The sequence below is a fragment of the Polypterus senegalus genome, chromosome 12, assembly GCF_016835505.1.
Source record: "Polypterus senegalus isolate Bchr_013 chromosome 12, ASM1683550v1, whole genome shotgun sequence".
Lineage (NCBI taxonomy): Eukaryota > Metazoa > Chordata > Cladistia > Polypteriformes > Polypteridae > Polypterus > Polypterus senegalus.
In genome coordinates this window covers 124,055,285-124,072,900 of record NC_053165.1, presented here as the reverse complement: position 1 = coordinate 124,072,900, position 17,616 = coordinate 124,055,285, and positions in this window count along the sequence as shown.

Sequence of the window (17,616 nt, the reverse complement as noted above, 5' to 3'; positions counted from 1 at the left end):
GAGCCCTTTTAAGTCACTGAATGCAGCCCCGCTTTATCAGACCATACCACCGTATTAGGAGCTCTTTTCTTTGTCAAGTCGGTCAAGGCGCGCGCTCTCGGAGAAGCGAGGCACAAACCGGCGGTAGTACCCGGCCAAACCGAGAAAGGATTGGACTTGCCGCTTGGTTTTGGACGGGCCAGGCCATTATGGCTTGCAACTTGGAACACTGTGGCCTCACAGTACCCGCCCACTAGGTAGCCCAAATATTTGGCTTCCTCAACCCAAGTAACATTTCTTGGGGTTGATGCGGAGCCCGGCCCCTCCCAATGTCCGTAATACTGCTGTGACCTGCTGTATGTGCTCCTTCCAGGTGCTGGAATAGATGACAACGTCATCCAGATAGGCAGCACAGAACGAGTTATGGGGCGGAGCACTTTGTCCACCAGACGCTGAAAAGTCGCAGGCGCCCCGTGTAACCCGAATGGAAGGACACGATACTGCCAGTGTCCGCTAGGAGTGCTAAACGCGGTTTTTTCCTTCGCGGACTCCGTTAAAGGAACCTGCCAGTACCCTTTGTCATGTCAAGTGTAGTCAAGAATTTGGCTGGTCCCAGTCTCGAGGAGGTCGCCCACGCGAGGCATGGGATAAGCATCAAATCGGAAACTTGGTTGAGCCGACGGAAGTCATTGCAAAACCTCCAACTGCCGTCAGGCTTAGCAATCAAGGACGATGGGGCTGGACCAGGGACTACTACTTTCCTCGATCACTCCTAGTGCCAGCATTCGCTTGATTTCCAGTTCCACTTCTACTTTCTTTGCCTCCGGGAGTCTGTAGGGTCGCTCACGGACGATCACCCCCGGGTCAGTCAATATGTCGTGCGCAATCAGAGAGGTCCGACCTGGCTGTTCACTTACCACCTCTGGGACCGAGCGGATAGCTGCTTCGAGCTCCTGTCTCTGTCTGGGAGATAGCTGTTCGCCAAATTAAGGGCACTTACTTCGCAAGAGAGCAGGGCTGTCCGGAGGAGGGATCGGGATCCCTCTCCTTCCACGGTTTCAGCAGGTTTACATGATATATTCGCTCAGCTGGTCGGCGATTGGGCTGTTTCACCAAATAGTCGACCAATCCCTTCCTCTCCTTAATTTCGTAGGGGCCTAGCCAATGTGCGAGCAGTTTAGAGTGTGAAGTAGGAACCAATACCATGACGCGATCCCCCGGTTGGAACTCCGGAGAGTCGTGCCACGGTCATACAGGCGGGCCTGTGCTGATTGTGCCTCCTCGATATGACTTTTTAGTATAGGTCTTATTACATCAAATCTATCGCGCAAATTGGGCGATATACTCCAAAATGTTAGTGGAGGGCTGTGCCTCCCCTTCCCAGCCCTCTTTTAAAATATCTAATAAGCCCCGGGCTGTCTTCCGTATAGTAATTCAAAGGGAGAGAACCCGTAGAGGCTTGAGGGACTTCCCGGTAGGCAAAGAGGACAAGGGGGAGGAGTTGGTCCCAATTCCTCCCATCCTTGCTGACTACCTTACGTAGCATTTGCTTGAGAGTTTGATTGAATCTCTCCACTAGCCCATCGGTTTGAGGATGATACACTGAGGTTTTTAAATGCTTTATTTTCAGTAACTTGGCAGTCTCCTTGAACGTTTCCGAGGTGAAAGGCGTTCCTTGGTCCGTCAGGACTTCTAGGAATGCCCACCGTGAAAAGACTCCTACTAGTTCCGTGCAATATTTTTAGTGGTAGCCGGCGCAATGGAACGGCTTCAGGGAATCGGGTTGCATAATCCACGAGGACGAGTATATATTTATATCCTCGGCTGAGGGCTCCAGGGTCCTACTATATCCACCCCAATCCTGTCAAAGGAACGTCAATAAGGGAAGGGGAATCAGAGGAGCACGGTCCTTCCTAGGAATTTGCCGCAGTTGACACTCCGGCAGGAAATGCAAAAGCGGCGAACCTCCTCATTAATCCCCGGCCAAAAAAAACGGAGCTTAATGCGCTCTAATGTTTTATCGGAGCCGAGATGGCCTCCAAGAAGGTGAGAGTGGGCTAACTCGCAAACCTGCCGCCGTAGGTCCGCGGGACTAGCAACAACTTCGGACCTTCCCTCATGTTCAGCAACCCGATACAATAATTCATTATCCATGACAAAGTGAGGTCCCTGTGGCATGGGCAAATCGCGCGTTGGCGTTAACGAGAACCACTGCATTCTTTATGTGCTTCAGAGAGTCGTCATTCCACTGTTCTCTCTTGAAAGAAGCCGGAGTCGCTCTAAACTGAAAGTGCAACTCAGAGAGCGGGTCCGGTCTGACCTCAGGGGCGGAGAATCCTCCTCGCTGCCGGGCGCTAGTGGATGACGTAGTAGCCCGCGACGGTCCGGGAGTATCTTCGTCACTCTCTTGGCCTACCGCCTCACTCCCTGTCGGCTGATTACACGGTGTGGAAGCAGCTTGAGATGAGTCTTTATCATCTATAACGAGGCCAAAAGCTTTTCGGGGAATGCTTTCTAAACTACCGCGGTTACTGTCAGACCAGTCCCGCCCGAGGATTACGGGAAACGGAGGATCCGGGTGTACCGCTACGTAAGCCGCCGAAGGGTTCCTCCGAGACACACGTAACACCGAGCGGTATTGTACGAGCGGATATCTCCGTGTATACATTTTAGACTGGTCTTTTTCTTAATCCATTGTTGCGGTAGAACAAACGGCGAAAGCAACGACAGACACGTTACTGCCGGAATCAAACAGCGCTGTTACCCTATGTCCATTAATAATAAGCTCTCCCGTATGTTTATCCGCCAGGGGATTGCTAAGGGCACACAAACAACCCCGCCATTGTCCCCTACGGTCCGCCTTGTTCCCCGACAGGTCGCAAGCCAGGCGGCCCGGCGACTTCGGAACAGGCTCTGGATTGCGTGGAGGGGACTGCTTCAGTGGGACATAACTCCCGGGTAGTCCACAAAGCAGCTGTTCTGCCCTCCCAGGTTTCACAGCCGGCCTTGGTGTTTTTAGGAGCTGTAGTAGCTCGTCCATTGAATGAAATTCGCCCCAGGCCGGCTGGGCAAAGTCCTGGGGTAGGTGTTGTAGCAGCAAAAACAGGCCACTTGCTGCACTATTTGTAAGGGGCTTAATTCAAATGGCGTAGCCACTCCCCACCTGCTGCCAGAGAGCCATAGCCTGCTCTGACAGCCCTTTACTGGGTTAAACTCCCAGTTTATATTTCTTTACCTGCTGGCCTGGGGATAACCCATCATTAACAGGGACCTTGGTCCCGATGGGCGGCTCGGCTTTCCTGCCCAGGAAAGCATACTGAGCTACTCGTGTGTGTTCCCCAGAGGCCAGCCCACGCCTGTGGGTCCCCTCTACTTTCTCCACGAGATGGGTTGTTAGCCCCGGGTTATGCTCGTGGAGCAGAGCCTGCACCGCGTCCTTCCTGACCCCCGGCACTCCCTGCCCCAAACTCGGCCCGGTACTCACCCACCTGGTTCCTTGTAAGGTCGTGTCCCGGTTCTTCAGGGACACCATCCTGCCGACTACGCCACTGTAATAAGTAGAGACTTGAGGCGTGAAAAGGTTTGGGGCAGCCACCCGTTTAATTCGGTTTCCTGGCTGCAAACTCTTTGAGACATCATAGTCAAGTTTACACAACAGAGTCCAAAACAGAACTGCCTGCCTAAGCAAGGTAGTGAGCTTTATAGCTCAGAGGGCGGAAATGATGTCGTCCTCTGGGCCAGAACTGGAAGTGACATCACCCTTGGGGCCGGAACCGAAGTGACCTCATTCTTGGGGCCGGAACCGGAGGTGGTGTGTCCTTCCTGGAAATGGCGGCTCCTGGTGGGATTTCCCGGGTAAGACCTGCAGAGAACTCAGAAAGAGCGTCAGCGTACCCCGCCCCCCCCGGGCAGATGTATAAACAGTATTGTCTAAGCCCTTCAGCTGCTTCCCATGCACACGTGTGTGACAATATATATATATATATGATGTGTATATATATATATGTTTATATATGTGTGTGTGAGTGTGTGTGCGTGTGTGTATATATATATTGTGGACTTGAACCCGGACACAGACAGGCGGACATCTTAATTTAACCCAACACACTTTTATTTACAGTTATATTTACAATGATGACACCAGTGCCTCCAGCACCGTTCCCCCAAATGCCCAGGCCACACAGTCAAAATGCCTCTATCTCCTGGCCGCCTCCAGTCCCCTCTCCAGCTCCGTCCCTCTTCCACTCGACTTCCGCCATTGACTGAAGGGAGGCCACTTAAATAGGAACCCGGATGGGCTCCAGCTGCTTTCTGGCACTCCTCCGCAGACACGGCCAATTGTGGCGGAAGTGCTGGCTGCGCACCCGGAAGCCGTCCGGGTGTCTCCTGTCGTCTTCAGGGATATCCAGGCACTGGGGCACCGCCTGGCGGTGGCCAAGGGTCCCTACAGGGCTGGGCTTCCAAGCCCTTTACCCAAGGCCCCCAACATAACCAGGGCGGACGCCCCCTCGTGGTCTGGAGGAGGCACAAGCATGTTACGTTATTTTCAAAATGTTTCCTTTTCTTTTTCATTACTTCTTTAACACACTCCTCAAGCAACGCAAAAAAGGGTCACCTGGAAAAAACAAAACATCTAGCAATACCAGGTTGTGTGGCATTCACACTTTATTTTGCTTTTGTTTTATGGCACTGTGTATTTGACCTATAATACTTTTCTCTTTCCTGTTATGGAGCTCTGTCTAATTACCTGAAGGTACAGGAATTGGGAAGTGATGAACTATTTTGGTAAGAATATGTTTTAAGGTCTACATAAGTAAGAGTATAAAACAAAAATCATAATTGGGCTTTTCTGTTTTTAACTTTTTAATTAAAAATAGTAAAATGTTTTCTATTTATCACCTGTGTTAATAGAAGTAATTTTAGGTTTTTGAGTAGACAGAAAATATCAAAATTTTGTGTTAGTGTAACAGTGAGTGCTTTTACATGCACATACAAAACTGGGATAAGGTAAATAACCAGGCTAAGGTAGAAACCTGCTTTCTTATAAATCTCAGTTTAAATGCACAAGTGTATTTACAGAGTTTTCCTTTGTCAAAAGGCTACTATGTTATAGAAATGAGCTAAGCAAAAAAACTAAAAAATCATCACTGACCACAGCAAATCCAAAAACACACATGGAATCTGTCTCTCTTGTGCAGTGTGGGGTTACTTTTAAAAATACCGTAGATCCCGGAATACAGGCCGACCCGGTATATTAGCCGAACCCCTTCTCTACCTACTAAATTACATGTATTTGCCGATGACCGGTATTTAAGCCGACCCCCTTCTCCAAGCAAAATTTTCTAAATTTCCTTAAAAGTGTCTCTTCGGGTATATTTATAATGTTTATCAGCAAGAATTTGAGACTGCCGGCATTTTTGATATATAATATAATGTGCATAATTTACCAAAACACCAATAATTTTCTAATGTACTAACCAAAAAATTATAAAAAGTGCCTAGCCTACTTCGATTAAGCTAGGAGCATGGCGCCATGCATGGTCGCAGCAGCTCAGGGCTCTCCTTTTCAGTGCACTTTTTTGTTGTTTTTGTACTTTTTTTTTTGTCTTTGTTTGTGCACGATCGGTTCGGCGAACATCCGCTACACCATTCAGAACCTTATAGACATCAGTGTCCAGAGCCAGACATCTGTTTCGAGTGTTTTTCATCACACGTACAACATCCCAGACAATATAGCGAGACCAGCGGGCTCTCCGTGGATTGTTGTCGGGTCTAGGAGACGACACAGACGGAGGAGGGAAAGAAAGCAGAAGCGGGCCGCAGATCCGGCGTTATGCTAAAGCTAAAAAACAACCATACAAGCCCTATACAGAACTTTTTTCTGCACTGAAGGAGCTGCTTGTAATCTCATTGTAGATGCGTATAGTGACAATAAAAGGCATTCTATTCATACTGTACTCACCATTTAATTTGACATCTTTGGGCTGCAGGAAGAGAGGAGATATTTCCACACAATGTCCATCTTCGTTTCGATTGCGAACGCTTACTTTTACCTTCTCTTCCTTCCTTAGCAATTATGTGTCTTGCTTGCATGGTCTTAATGAATTATATATATAGGTAAATCACTGCAATGACGGAAATTACATCCACAAAACACATGTATCTGGACTCCGACTGACACTACTAACGCTCTCGGTTGTTAGTTTACAATCGAGCAAGCGGATACACGTGACCGCATCCGTTTCGTAACGCAAGATGTTGATCGTAAATCAAAACAAAAAATTTCATTTTAAACTTCCCGATAATTTATTATAAATTTTATTAATAAAATCAACAACTAAAACACTTTTTTGAATAAATTCTTTATTTAATTTAAAGTACCGGCATGCAAAGTTACTTCTTCATCTGAAAGATGGCTCTGTGGTTTAGTCATTATTTACTTCCATTATTCATTGGCAAAACCAGCATTGCGCTAAATCTTGAATCTGAAATGATACTCGTTGTATAAACCGACCCCCAAACTCCAAGCCAAAAATCTAGGACGAATTTCTCGGCTTATATAACGGGATCTATGGTAAATTATTTTACTCAGATGTCCAAAATCACCCGGATTTGGGGTTACTGGTCTGTATCAAAATAATTACATTTAGTGAAATTAATTAAAACACCATTACAGTAAGTTCTTGGAGTCTGTCTCTAACCGGTTGTCCAAATGTGAGTTTATAAAGCAAAAATATTTCATTATCTCAGCCTTTTAAAAACAGGTGGCTCCGTACAGAGAGAGTCAGTTTCAAATGATTATGCATTTCACAAGCGGGGCCCTTCTGTAAGTAGTTCAGAATACTTTCATTATGTCAGAGCTAATGCACAACCTGCCTGCGCTTTTAAGCCACTCCTGAATATTCTCAGAGGAGAGGACCCTGTTTGAATTTTCAGACGCCGAGACAAAAACTACTTGATTGTAGTTCCAGTAAGAACAGTATGCTGCTATGCTAACAACAAGCCATGGATTACAAGTGACACCAAAGGCCTTTTGAACCAGAAGAAAAGGGCTTTTAAAGACGGTAATCAGCATGAGCTCAAGTGTGTGCAGAAGGAACTCGGAGTCCAGCTCAGGACAGCGAAAGAGCAGTACAGGAGAAAGCTGGAGCAGAAGTTGCAGAACAACAGCATGAAGGAAGTGTGGGATGGGATGAAGATTATCACTGGCTGCAGCTCAAAGCGGGGTGCCACCATCGAGACCACCACTCTCACCTTGGAGTACTGCATCCTCCAACCATCCTTCTGCTGATACCAGCATAGGTGAGACATCCGCACCCACAATTACAGCAGCCCATGTGAGCAGAGAGCTGAGAAGACTTCGTGCCAGCAAAGCAGCGGGTCCAAATGGTGTATCGCCACGACTGCTGAAGTCCTGTGCGTTGGAACTGGGGAGTCCTCTACAGCGCATATTCAACCTGAGCCTGGAACAGGGGAGACTCCCAAGTCTTTGGAAAACATCTTGCATCACCCCAGTCCCAAAGATATCACGTCCTAGTGAGCTGAATGACTTCCGGCCTGTTGCTCTGACGTCACATCTGATGAAGACCATGGAGCGGCTGCTGCTTCACCACCTGAGGTCACAGGTCCACCACGCCCTCGACTCTCTGCAGTTCGCATACCAGGAGAAGGTGGGAGCAGCGGATGCCATCATCTATATGCTACACCAATCCCTCTCCCACTTGGACAGAGGCAGCGGTGCTGTAAGAATTATGTTTTTGGACTTCTCTAGCACCTTCAGCACCATCCAACCTCTGCTCCTTAGAGACAAGCTGAATGAGATGGGAGTAGACTCACACCTGGTGGCATGGATCGTGGACTATCTTACAGACAGACCTTAATATTTGTGTCTTGGGAACTGCAAGTTTGACACTGTGGTCAGCAACACAGGGGCGCCGCAGGGGACTGTACTTTCTCCGGTCCTGTTCAATCTATATACATCAGACTACTAATATGACTCGGAGTCCTGCCACGTGCAAAAGTTCGCTGATGACACTGCTATTGTGGGCTGCATCAGGAGTGGGCAGGAGGAGGAGTACAGGAAGCTAATCAAACACCGTGTTAAATGGTGCGACTCAAACCACTTACACCTTAACACCAGCAAGAATAAGGAGCTGGTGGTGGATTTTAGGAGGCCCAGGCCCCTCATGGACCCTGTGATCATCAGAGGTGACTGTGTGCAGAGGGTGCAGACCTATAAATATCTGGGAGTGCAGCTAGATGACAAATTGGACTGGGCTGCCAATACTGATGGTCTATGTAAGAAAGGTCAGAGCCGACTATACTTTCTTAGAAGGTTGGCGTCCTTCAACATCTGCAATAAGATGCTGCAGATGTTCTACCAGACGGTTGTTGCAAGTGCCCTCTTCTACGTGGTGGTGTGCTGGGGAGGCAGCATAAAGATGAAAGACGCCTCATGCCTGGGCAAACTTGTTAAGAAGGCAGGCTCTATTGTAGGAGTAAAGTTGGACAGTTTAACATCTGTGGCAGAGCGACGGGCATTAAGCAAACTCCTGTCAGTCATGGAGAATCCACTGCATCCACTGAACAGTGTTATTTCCAGGCAGAGGAATAGCTTCAGTGACAGACTGCTGTCACTGTCTTGCTCCACTGACAGACTGAGGAGATCGTTCCTCCCCCACACTATGCGATTCTTCAATTCCATCCGGGGGAGTAAATGCTAACATTACTCAAAGTTATTGTCTGCCTTTACATGCATTTTTATTACTATTTAATTTAATATTGTCTTTTTTGTATCAGTATACTGCTGCTGGATTATGTGAATTTCCCCTTGGGATTAATAAAGTATCTATCTATCTATCTATCTATCTATCTATCTATCTATCTATCTATCTATCTGATTGGATTACCTGTTTCGGTATGAAAAAAACTGCTATTGTTTGCTTCAGTCCTATGAATTTGTACATTAATCGTCGTACGTAGATAGAAATAAATGCTGCATCTTATATTATACGCACACACTAATGCGCTCATGGATGCACGCACTTGAGAATCAACTTGGAAATATTAATATTAAGGATAAAATATAAGGATTCAGCCATCCGTTTTTTAAAAACATATTCGTTTGCCGCATATAATAGATAGACAGATAGATAGATACTTTATTAATCCCAAGGGGAAATTCACAATAATAATAATCAGAATAATAATCATGAATAGGGCTTACCGTGATCCTGGAGAATAGTCTGCATGAAGAATAGTTATATTTCATTTCGTCCTATCCAAAGATAAAATAAATAATTTTTCTAAGAAGTTCATATAGACGCTGGGGGCTATGTGCTTTGGAATAGGTTGAAAAAATGGCCGACATATTCGTGGCTTGCCAAAGAGTGTTTTAAAGGCCTTTCTCTATCACCAGACAGCCCGCAAAGAATTCCTCAGCAGCATGGGAGCAGGTTGGGTGGGAGAGTACATTTCTGGCATCAGTCACCGGTTGCTCTGACCCCCCCCAGCTGAAGTGTGAACCAACACCCCCTCCCCATTAGCTTCATGTAAGCGACACATTTTTTGAAAAATGACCTCCGTGTGCTTGAAAGGTACTTTAAAACGGCTCTTATCTATCCCCAGATGTACGATCATTATACAGCCAAGGGTAGATATTTTTTAGACGTCTCAAACATGATTTAAAAGGAAACTGCCACATATTATTTAACTGTGTGTGATTTTTAAAATCCCTTAACTCTAAAAGTGAAGTACAACCTTTAAATCTCATGTACTGAGGGGCAGCACGCGAGCTAGAAAGCTCCGTGTGGCCAGCAGAGTTGGGAGATTACACAGACACCTGTTGACCAGCAGGCAAGCTCGCAGAGGCTAACCCAGTGGGGGATGGGTACTCAAAACAGGCGACAAGCGGTCTGCGCGGGGGGCTCAGCCAGTGTCTGTGCTCTGAGAGCCGCAGGAGCGGACGTGCGCAGATCCTGACTTTCCTTTCTGTGTGTAGAGAGAGAGAGAGCAGGGCTGTAGGCTGAAAGCTGACTGGGGCTGAGAAATACCATTTGGTCTTTCTCTCTGGGAAACCTGCTTCACTGGGAAACCTGATTCAGTGTTGCTTGAGGATTTTCTGTGAGATGGAAGATTCAGCTGTTGGATGCTTAGAACTTTCTGTGAAAAGATTTTCAGAGAGATGAAGAAGGCGGCTTGACTTGGATAAAATAAATGCGGTTTACAAGTGATAAAGCAAAGGTTAGATAGATATTTTAAATAATAGATACAAGGGTTCTTACATAAAAAGCAGTATAAGCAGGAGCGGCTATAAGGTAGCTCGGCCCGGCTGGAACACTTGGGCCGCGGTAATAGATTCCATTTCCTTCTCACAGTCTTTAGAACCGAAGAAAATGCTTCTCTTTTTTATACAGCACTTTCAGAAGGACTTTCAGAAGGGAGAACACGTCCTCCGGAGAGGAGACTGGGAAGTGTGGGGAGGCCAGCCATCAGGTGCTGCCTGACCGGGGGCCAAGGCAGGTCCTTCAGGCTGGGGGCATGTAGGGCGGGCCAGCAGGGTATGGATAGGAACGTGCTCGGATTTGTGCTCGGGAGAGGGGGGCTGGGAAGTGGGGGGCCAAGGCAGACCCTGGGCATGTCTGGGCTTGTTTTCGGGAGAAGGGGGCTGGGAAGTGGGTGGAGGTGGTGGTGGGTTCAAGGAGGGGGCAGACATCCATCAAATGGCTCTTGACAGAAAGGAGGACCAAACAGTGGGTGTGGGGTGTTGGCAGGTTCAAGGATGGGGCAGACATCCATCAAATGGCTCTTGACAGTTTGCTTAACCAATCAGGTGGGGGGGGGCGGGTTCAAGGAGGGGGCATGGGGTGGGAGTGGATTCAAGGAGGGGGCAGACATCCATCAAACTGCCCTTGACCGTTTGCTTAACAAATCAGGTGCAGGGGCGGGTTCAAAGAGGGGTCTGGGTGGGGACAGGGTGTCATTCACCAATCTACCACCAGGGGACATCTACCAATCGTGTGAAGGGGAGGGGCCAGAATGCAAATCCACCCATCCCGTGGAGGGGATGGGAAAAGGGGAGGGACTTCTGGTCATTCATCAAAAAGGGGTGGGGCTTAAGGTCATTAATCATTTTGACTGACAGTTTGACAGAAGCTCCCTGACATATACTACTGCCCTTAATCATATCTTCAGGAGAACCTCTGGTATACTGAATCAGTCCAACTTATCCTGAGGGTTCTCTAACACATCCCTACAGCGCGATCAAAGGCTCTAATAAAGTCTGTATTAGCCAATGGGAATCAAGGGACCTGTCCATGTGGTACTTCATCATGGGGTACAGGAGGTACAGGAGGTGAAGGAACATCATTTTGTTTATCATTTAGTTGGGCTAACACTTTAGCAATTTGAGTGACTGTCTTCTGATTTTCGACTTGATTCTACGCTTGTGCATCCAATATATAATTTCTGGAGCTCTGAGTGTCGGTCCTTACGCTAGTTGTGGGTTGTCGCTGCCTTTCTGCTGTTAACTTTGAGCTCTTGGAGCTTTTATAGGATTCTATCGAGTGTCGATTGTTCAGCTAACACTGCTGAAGAATATGATGATGCCGAAGCACTTAGCTGGGATGACAAGCCACATTTTCTACTGAGAGCACGCTTCAACTGAGAGGTCTGTGAAACTCTGGATTCTATGTGATCTCGGTCTTGCAGTTGTAGCTCTTTGAATTGATTAACAAACTGTCAGCTGGGTGAGCTAAAAGGCTCTTCCTATCTTTAAGCCATGCTGCTGTAGCATTACTAAATTCATTCCAGATCTTAGAGCTTTCTGCGAATGTCTATCTTTTCCTTGCTGGAAGAAATAAAGAAGGAACAGCATGATGTAGAAGCTGCTGTACTCCAGATTAACAGGGGCCAGCGAAATATCCGACAGAGCACATGCAAGAAGACGGTGATTAGAAATGAATGAATAAGAAATGTTGTTGCACGCTATCAAGAATTTAAGGATAATGGTCAGGTTTTACTCTACCTAAAAAGTTAGGGGTATAATTTTGTACTGTCTGCATAATAAACTTTGTTCCACAACTATGTGAATTTTGTTTTAACACTTTTTGTATTCTAAATATCATTATCATAAAGGATTAGCAATTTTGGTTACAGAAGATAATGTAAGATAGAGTTTGTTTCATCTGCAGAATAAAGTTCATTCGTCAATTATATAAATTTATTTTAAACATTTTAAATCACATTGGCATTTAAATATCATTAAAAAATCTCTTTGAACCTAACTATTACCTAACTGGTAAAGGATGTCGGCGAGTTGTCTTTTTGCCAAATTGTCTTTCGCCGAGTTGCCTTTTCGCCAAGTTGTCTTTTGCCGAGTTGTCTTTTTGCCAAATTGTCTTTCGCCGAGTTGTCTTTTTGCTGAGTTGTCTTTCACCGAGTTGTTTTTTCACCAAGTTGTCTGTTGCCCAGCTGCCCCTTTACGAATTACCATAACTAACAAAGAATTGTCTACCTGTTTAGTAGGACTGAAACCAATTTAAGACACTGCCAAAGAGGCCCACCCACTGACTAAGGTGATTTTTAAGAATATTGGATCATTGGTATCAAATGCTGCACTCAGATCTAAGAGGATAAGAAGATATAAACGGCCTCTGTCCGCATTTACCCGCAAGTCATTTACTACTTTAACCAGTGCAGTTTCTGTACTGTGATTTGTTCAAAAACCTGACTGAAACTTCTCAAGAATAGCATTTTTAATGAAGTAATCATTTAGCTGCATAATGACTGCCTTTTCTAGAATATTACTTAAGAAAGGCAGGTTAAAAATATATCTAAATTTGTCAAAAACAGAAGAGTCAAGATTATTTTTCTTGAGCAAAGGGTTAACAACAGCAGTCTTAAGACAATCTGGGAAGACCCCCGTATCTAATGATGAATTTACTATATCAAGAACACTACCAATTAGCACATCGGATACTTCTTTGAAAAAGCTTGTTGATATTGGGTCAAGGAGGCAGGTGGAGGGTATCAGTTGAGAAATTATTCTGTATAGATCGGGTAAATCTATTCTGGTGAAAGAATTTTATTTGCTTAAAATGGAATACAGGGATTTAATAGGATCAGCTTTGGGGGATGTACTACAGTATATTATTTCTAATATTAAGTTTTTGTTTCACTGAAAGTTTTTTGGAGGCATTCCTTTGAGTGACCTGGGTTTAGCAAATGATCAATAGTAGTCTGTTGGGTATGAGGGACAATCGAGGCAGCTGCAAGTGGTGGTCATTCTAAAGCCACCATACACCATGATTTTGGGACAGGACTGGCACCAAAAGAAAACCCAACAGACCCACACTGCCTGATAGACTGATGAGCCTGACAGTGGACAAAGGCCACCCATCCAGGGGAGAATCCTAGCTATGTAAGAAGACAGATAAAGACATCTAACCAGGTGCGACCTTGCAGACCTTAACCGGGGGGTGAAGGGGGTGGGGGGTAAAGGGGGTGGGGGTGGGTGTTACAATGAAACGACTACAGCCAAGTGGGGCCATCAGAAGACACTGCAGACCCACTACACTACCTACAGCTTCAGTTTCACAAACTGCCCGCTCCTTTAAACACAAGCAGTGGATTGAGGATTTACTGAAGCATGCAATGAACACAGAAGCTGCATAAAATGAACAGCCTACCGTCATGTCCACATCATCCCTTGTTCAGGCCCCACCAAAGTTTTCTGAGGGAAACTACAGAAAGACTAATATGTATGGCCTTAGACGTAAACTTCAAATCACGTATCAGTCATATTACTGGTACTGCATTTTTTTCCATTTAAGCAACACTGCAAAACTTAGGCCTTTAATAATATTGCAAGATCCTGAGACATTAAATCAAGCTTTAATTTTTAGCCTTTTACATTTCTGTAATGCATTCCTGACACAACTACCTAAAACACATTAATTGGATGCAATTAGTTCAGAATGCAGTACCCAAACTCTTACCAGAAAAATAAAATTTAAGCACATCTGTCTAGTATTAACATCATTACACTGATTACCTGTCTTTTAAAATTGACTTTAAAATGTTCCTAATGGTATATAAAACTCTAAATAATCTTGCTCCTACCTATATTGTGTAGTTGCTATTCCACTATATTCCAAGTCATAGCCTTAGATCTTCTAATAGTGGTCTGCTTTTTATTCCAAGAGATAAGCATAAAAGAAGTAGTGAGGCAGTGTTTTGTTCTTATTCACCAAAATTGTATTCACCATCTGATTAAAGCAACATGATACTCAAATGAAAGAATACTGCAACTTTCTACAAACCCACTGCATTGAGTACTCAAGGACGAAACCTAAAAAGCATTGGTTTAAATACCCTTATATTAGGTAGGATGCCAAGCGGGGGCTGGAACCCTTGAAAATTTTGTTTTTTCCTCATGCTTCTAATACATGGAGTTAAAAAAAATCTGTCATTCCTGACCATCTGGCATTATCATTGGACTCTTCTTTAGAGACTTAAAAAAATGATTTAATATATATAGGCTCTGCTTTTCTACTAATTATATATCTATTTTATGTAAGTGCATACTGATTTATTTTTATACTAGCCATGGTAACTGTCAAAGACTGGTAATAGAATAATTTTTAAAAATTGCTGTCTCTTGCCCTACGTGTATCTTCAGCTCCATTCCTCTGTATTTAACTAGTGCTCATAACATGGCGCTCTTTCTCTAGAGTGTGTTTCCGTTAAGTCTACTTCTCACACTCTGTCATTATTTTCAAGGCACCTTTCTCACCAACTGTCTGGTTTTGTACTTGCCATCTTTGAAGGCAAATCTTACACTCATACTATTTTTTTTGTTGCTTCACTAAAGTCAAACTGACAAATCAGATTGCTTAGAGGGACTGAACATGCAGACCTTAATTTTTTGTTATATAGTTGATGCTCTTTATTCAATAATTCTCTTATCTAATATGAATTTGTTTTTATTTTATTACACATATTTCTTTGACATCTTGTAAAGTACTTTGAGTTACATTCTAGGTATAACAATGTTGTTGTAGTTGATGTAATGTCAAAGCTCACAATCACCCAAACTTGAATACGCAGTAAATAAGAATAGCAAATAGCATAAAAGTATGTAATAAATGTATGGAGAGGGACAGATTATGCTATTTCAAAGATAAGAATGATATAGATAGCCATCAAAGTACAGTATGGCACATCAAATATTAAAAACAAAGAGACTATGAGCCATATAAACTATAAAAATCTATTTTGAGAGGAGACAGAGTAAAGGATCCAATATTTAAAGATATTGTTCTGGCACCGGTTATTCTCACAAAAAAAAAAAAGAAAATCAAAAATAAAGAGATACAAATTATTTTTAAAAATAAAAACATACCAGGTTTAGTTTTTTAACAAGTTTGCAGAGTCTGGGAACGCTTGTCCAGCTATTCCAATAAACTTTGCCTGTGTTCAGAATAGGGCCAGCTCAGTAAATGTAGGAAGAACATCTTGTATTGCTTCATTGACAAATTACTTTCACGATCTTGGTGATTTTTCCACCTTAACATTTTCAAAAATGAAATCTCATTACTGTGCAAAGTGACAAGTAATTGTTGTGAGCAAAATGCAATCACCTGACAAGTAAGTTGAAAAAATTTTGACTGGTGATGCATAAGAGGTTTCAAATACAGGTTTTGTGGGGCAGTAAATTTCAAAATTAGATTTTTGAATTATTATGTACAATAATGGTAAATTGTCTGCAATGTCTCCTCCATTTGGCACGATTTGGACTCTGCAATCGCGTAGTAATAACGCTAGGAAGAAGAAGATGTACTATAATTGTAAAGAAAGCCATCAGCTTCTCAAAGCTAACATTAGACCACTTGAGTATCCTGTCATTAAATTTCATTGTGTGGTGATGAGTTGCTGAGCATGCTGATTGTTCTCAGTCTCAATTCATGCAAAATCATCACCTTCTTAAATTTCACTAGAAGAAGAATCTATAAACCTGTCACTGGCCACTTCTGAAGAACACACTTTACACTCTGATAGTCTGTACGTTGCTGTCCCACTGCATCCCTCTGTCAGCTGCTGCTCACTAGAGATGTGTAATCAGAGATAACAGTGTGCGTGCGATTACCAGTAAAGAGGTTAAAGAGGACTGTATGTGCCATTCTAACAATAGGAATATTTCTCTGAAAAATAAAGTACTAATAAGTTTTTCATACCTCTCGATTAATTTCAGGGCCTTTGTTGCCCGTGTGGACCTGGGCTATAGAATATAACCATGCATGATTGTTTCTGCAACTAGTTTGCTACTAAGACAAAGAGTGCATTTCTTAAGTTTCATCAACTAGCTATTTTATAACATTAAATGAAAACTAAATTAATTTAACTTTCTAAAAAAAAACTAAAATGGAAATGCTCAAATGTTCATCAAAGTAAACTGAAACTAAACTGTAAATGAATTGAGAGGTGAAAATATTATAGAAATAAAACTAAAAAATGGAACTAAATAAATTTATTATAGACCTGCACCTTTTTGAATTTTTATTCAATAAAAGGCTGTATTCACACAAACATGACGACAGAGCATACAGAATGATCAGAGAAAGGCAGTTCCATGTTGAAAAGAAACATTAAAGGCATCCAGTTCATTAGACACTGAGAAACATTTCATTTGCAGCTATTTATTACAATTATATAAAAATTAAGATCTGTGTTTGAACTGATACATCCTGACAAGCAATCTTTAAAGAGCAATCAAAGACAAATTTGTGAACAATGGATGGTATTGTGATTCTATTAGTTTCTGATTTTCATGTAACTCTTATTAATTGGCAGCACATGCCTTAAAACTCATTGTCAGTCTATATAAAAACACAAGAGGTGCTTATTTTCTGAAAACTAAAGAAGAAAGACAACTTGCCTGAATGGAAATCAGTAAATTGCTAGACACTAATGAAAAATAGGTAGAAAGTAGAAAATGTACATATTACACATACAATCAGTAAGTAAAAAAGAAATATTTAAGAAAATAAGTCTACTTTAATAGAACACATTTTAACTAGTTGGTGCTGTGACTTTTCTTTGTTCAAAATAAGATCTTCTAAACATTGCTGTGTATTTATAATTTGAGCTTTCCTTAGTGTTTGTTTCTTACTTTTGGGCAAGATAGTTGCTGAACCCGGCATGTCTGATGTTGCTTAGTTTTTTTCTTGCTTGTCAGCCTCAATTATTTACATAAAAATATGGTAATCTGCAACTGTAATTTATCTCGATTTTCCGTATATGCAAGAAGCAATTCCCAGAAGTGTTTATCTAGCAAGTTTAAATTATGTAACTATAGAACAGTGATGTCCAGAGCCAGTAAGCAAATCTTATGAGACGGACTGAGGTAGCTAATTTGTTTAGAAAATTATAGATTGTAAAACCATGATTCACAATGCTAATAGCTTCTTGAAATTGCACATTGTTTGGAGTTCTGGTCAACTGAAGATATGTTTAAGCTGAATAATGTACTTATGAGACAATATCTGCAGCCCATTTCAGTTTTGTCCAACATATTACAAAAGCACAACAGTCAAGAAAAGAGCTGAAAGGCACATTTCAGAATTCTGACTGAAGAAT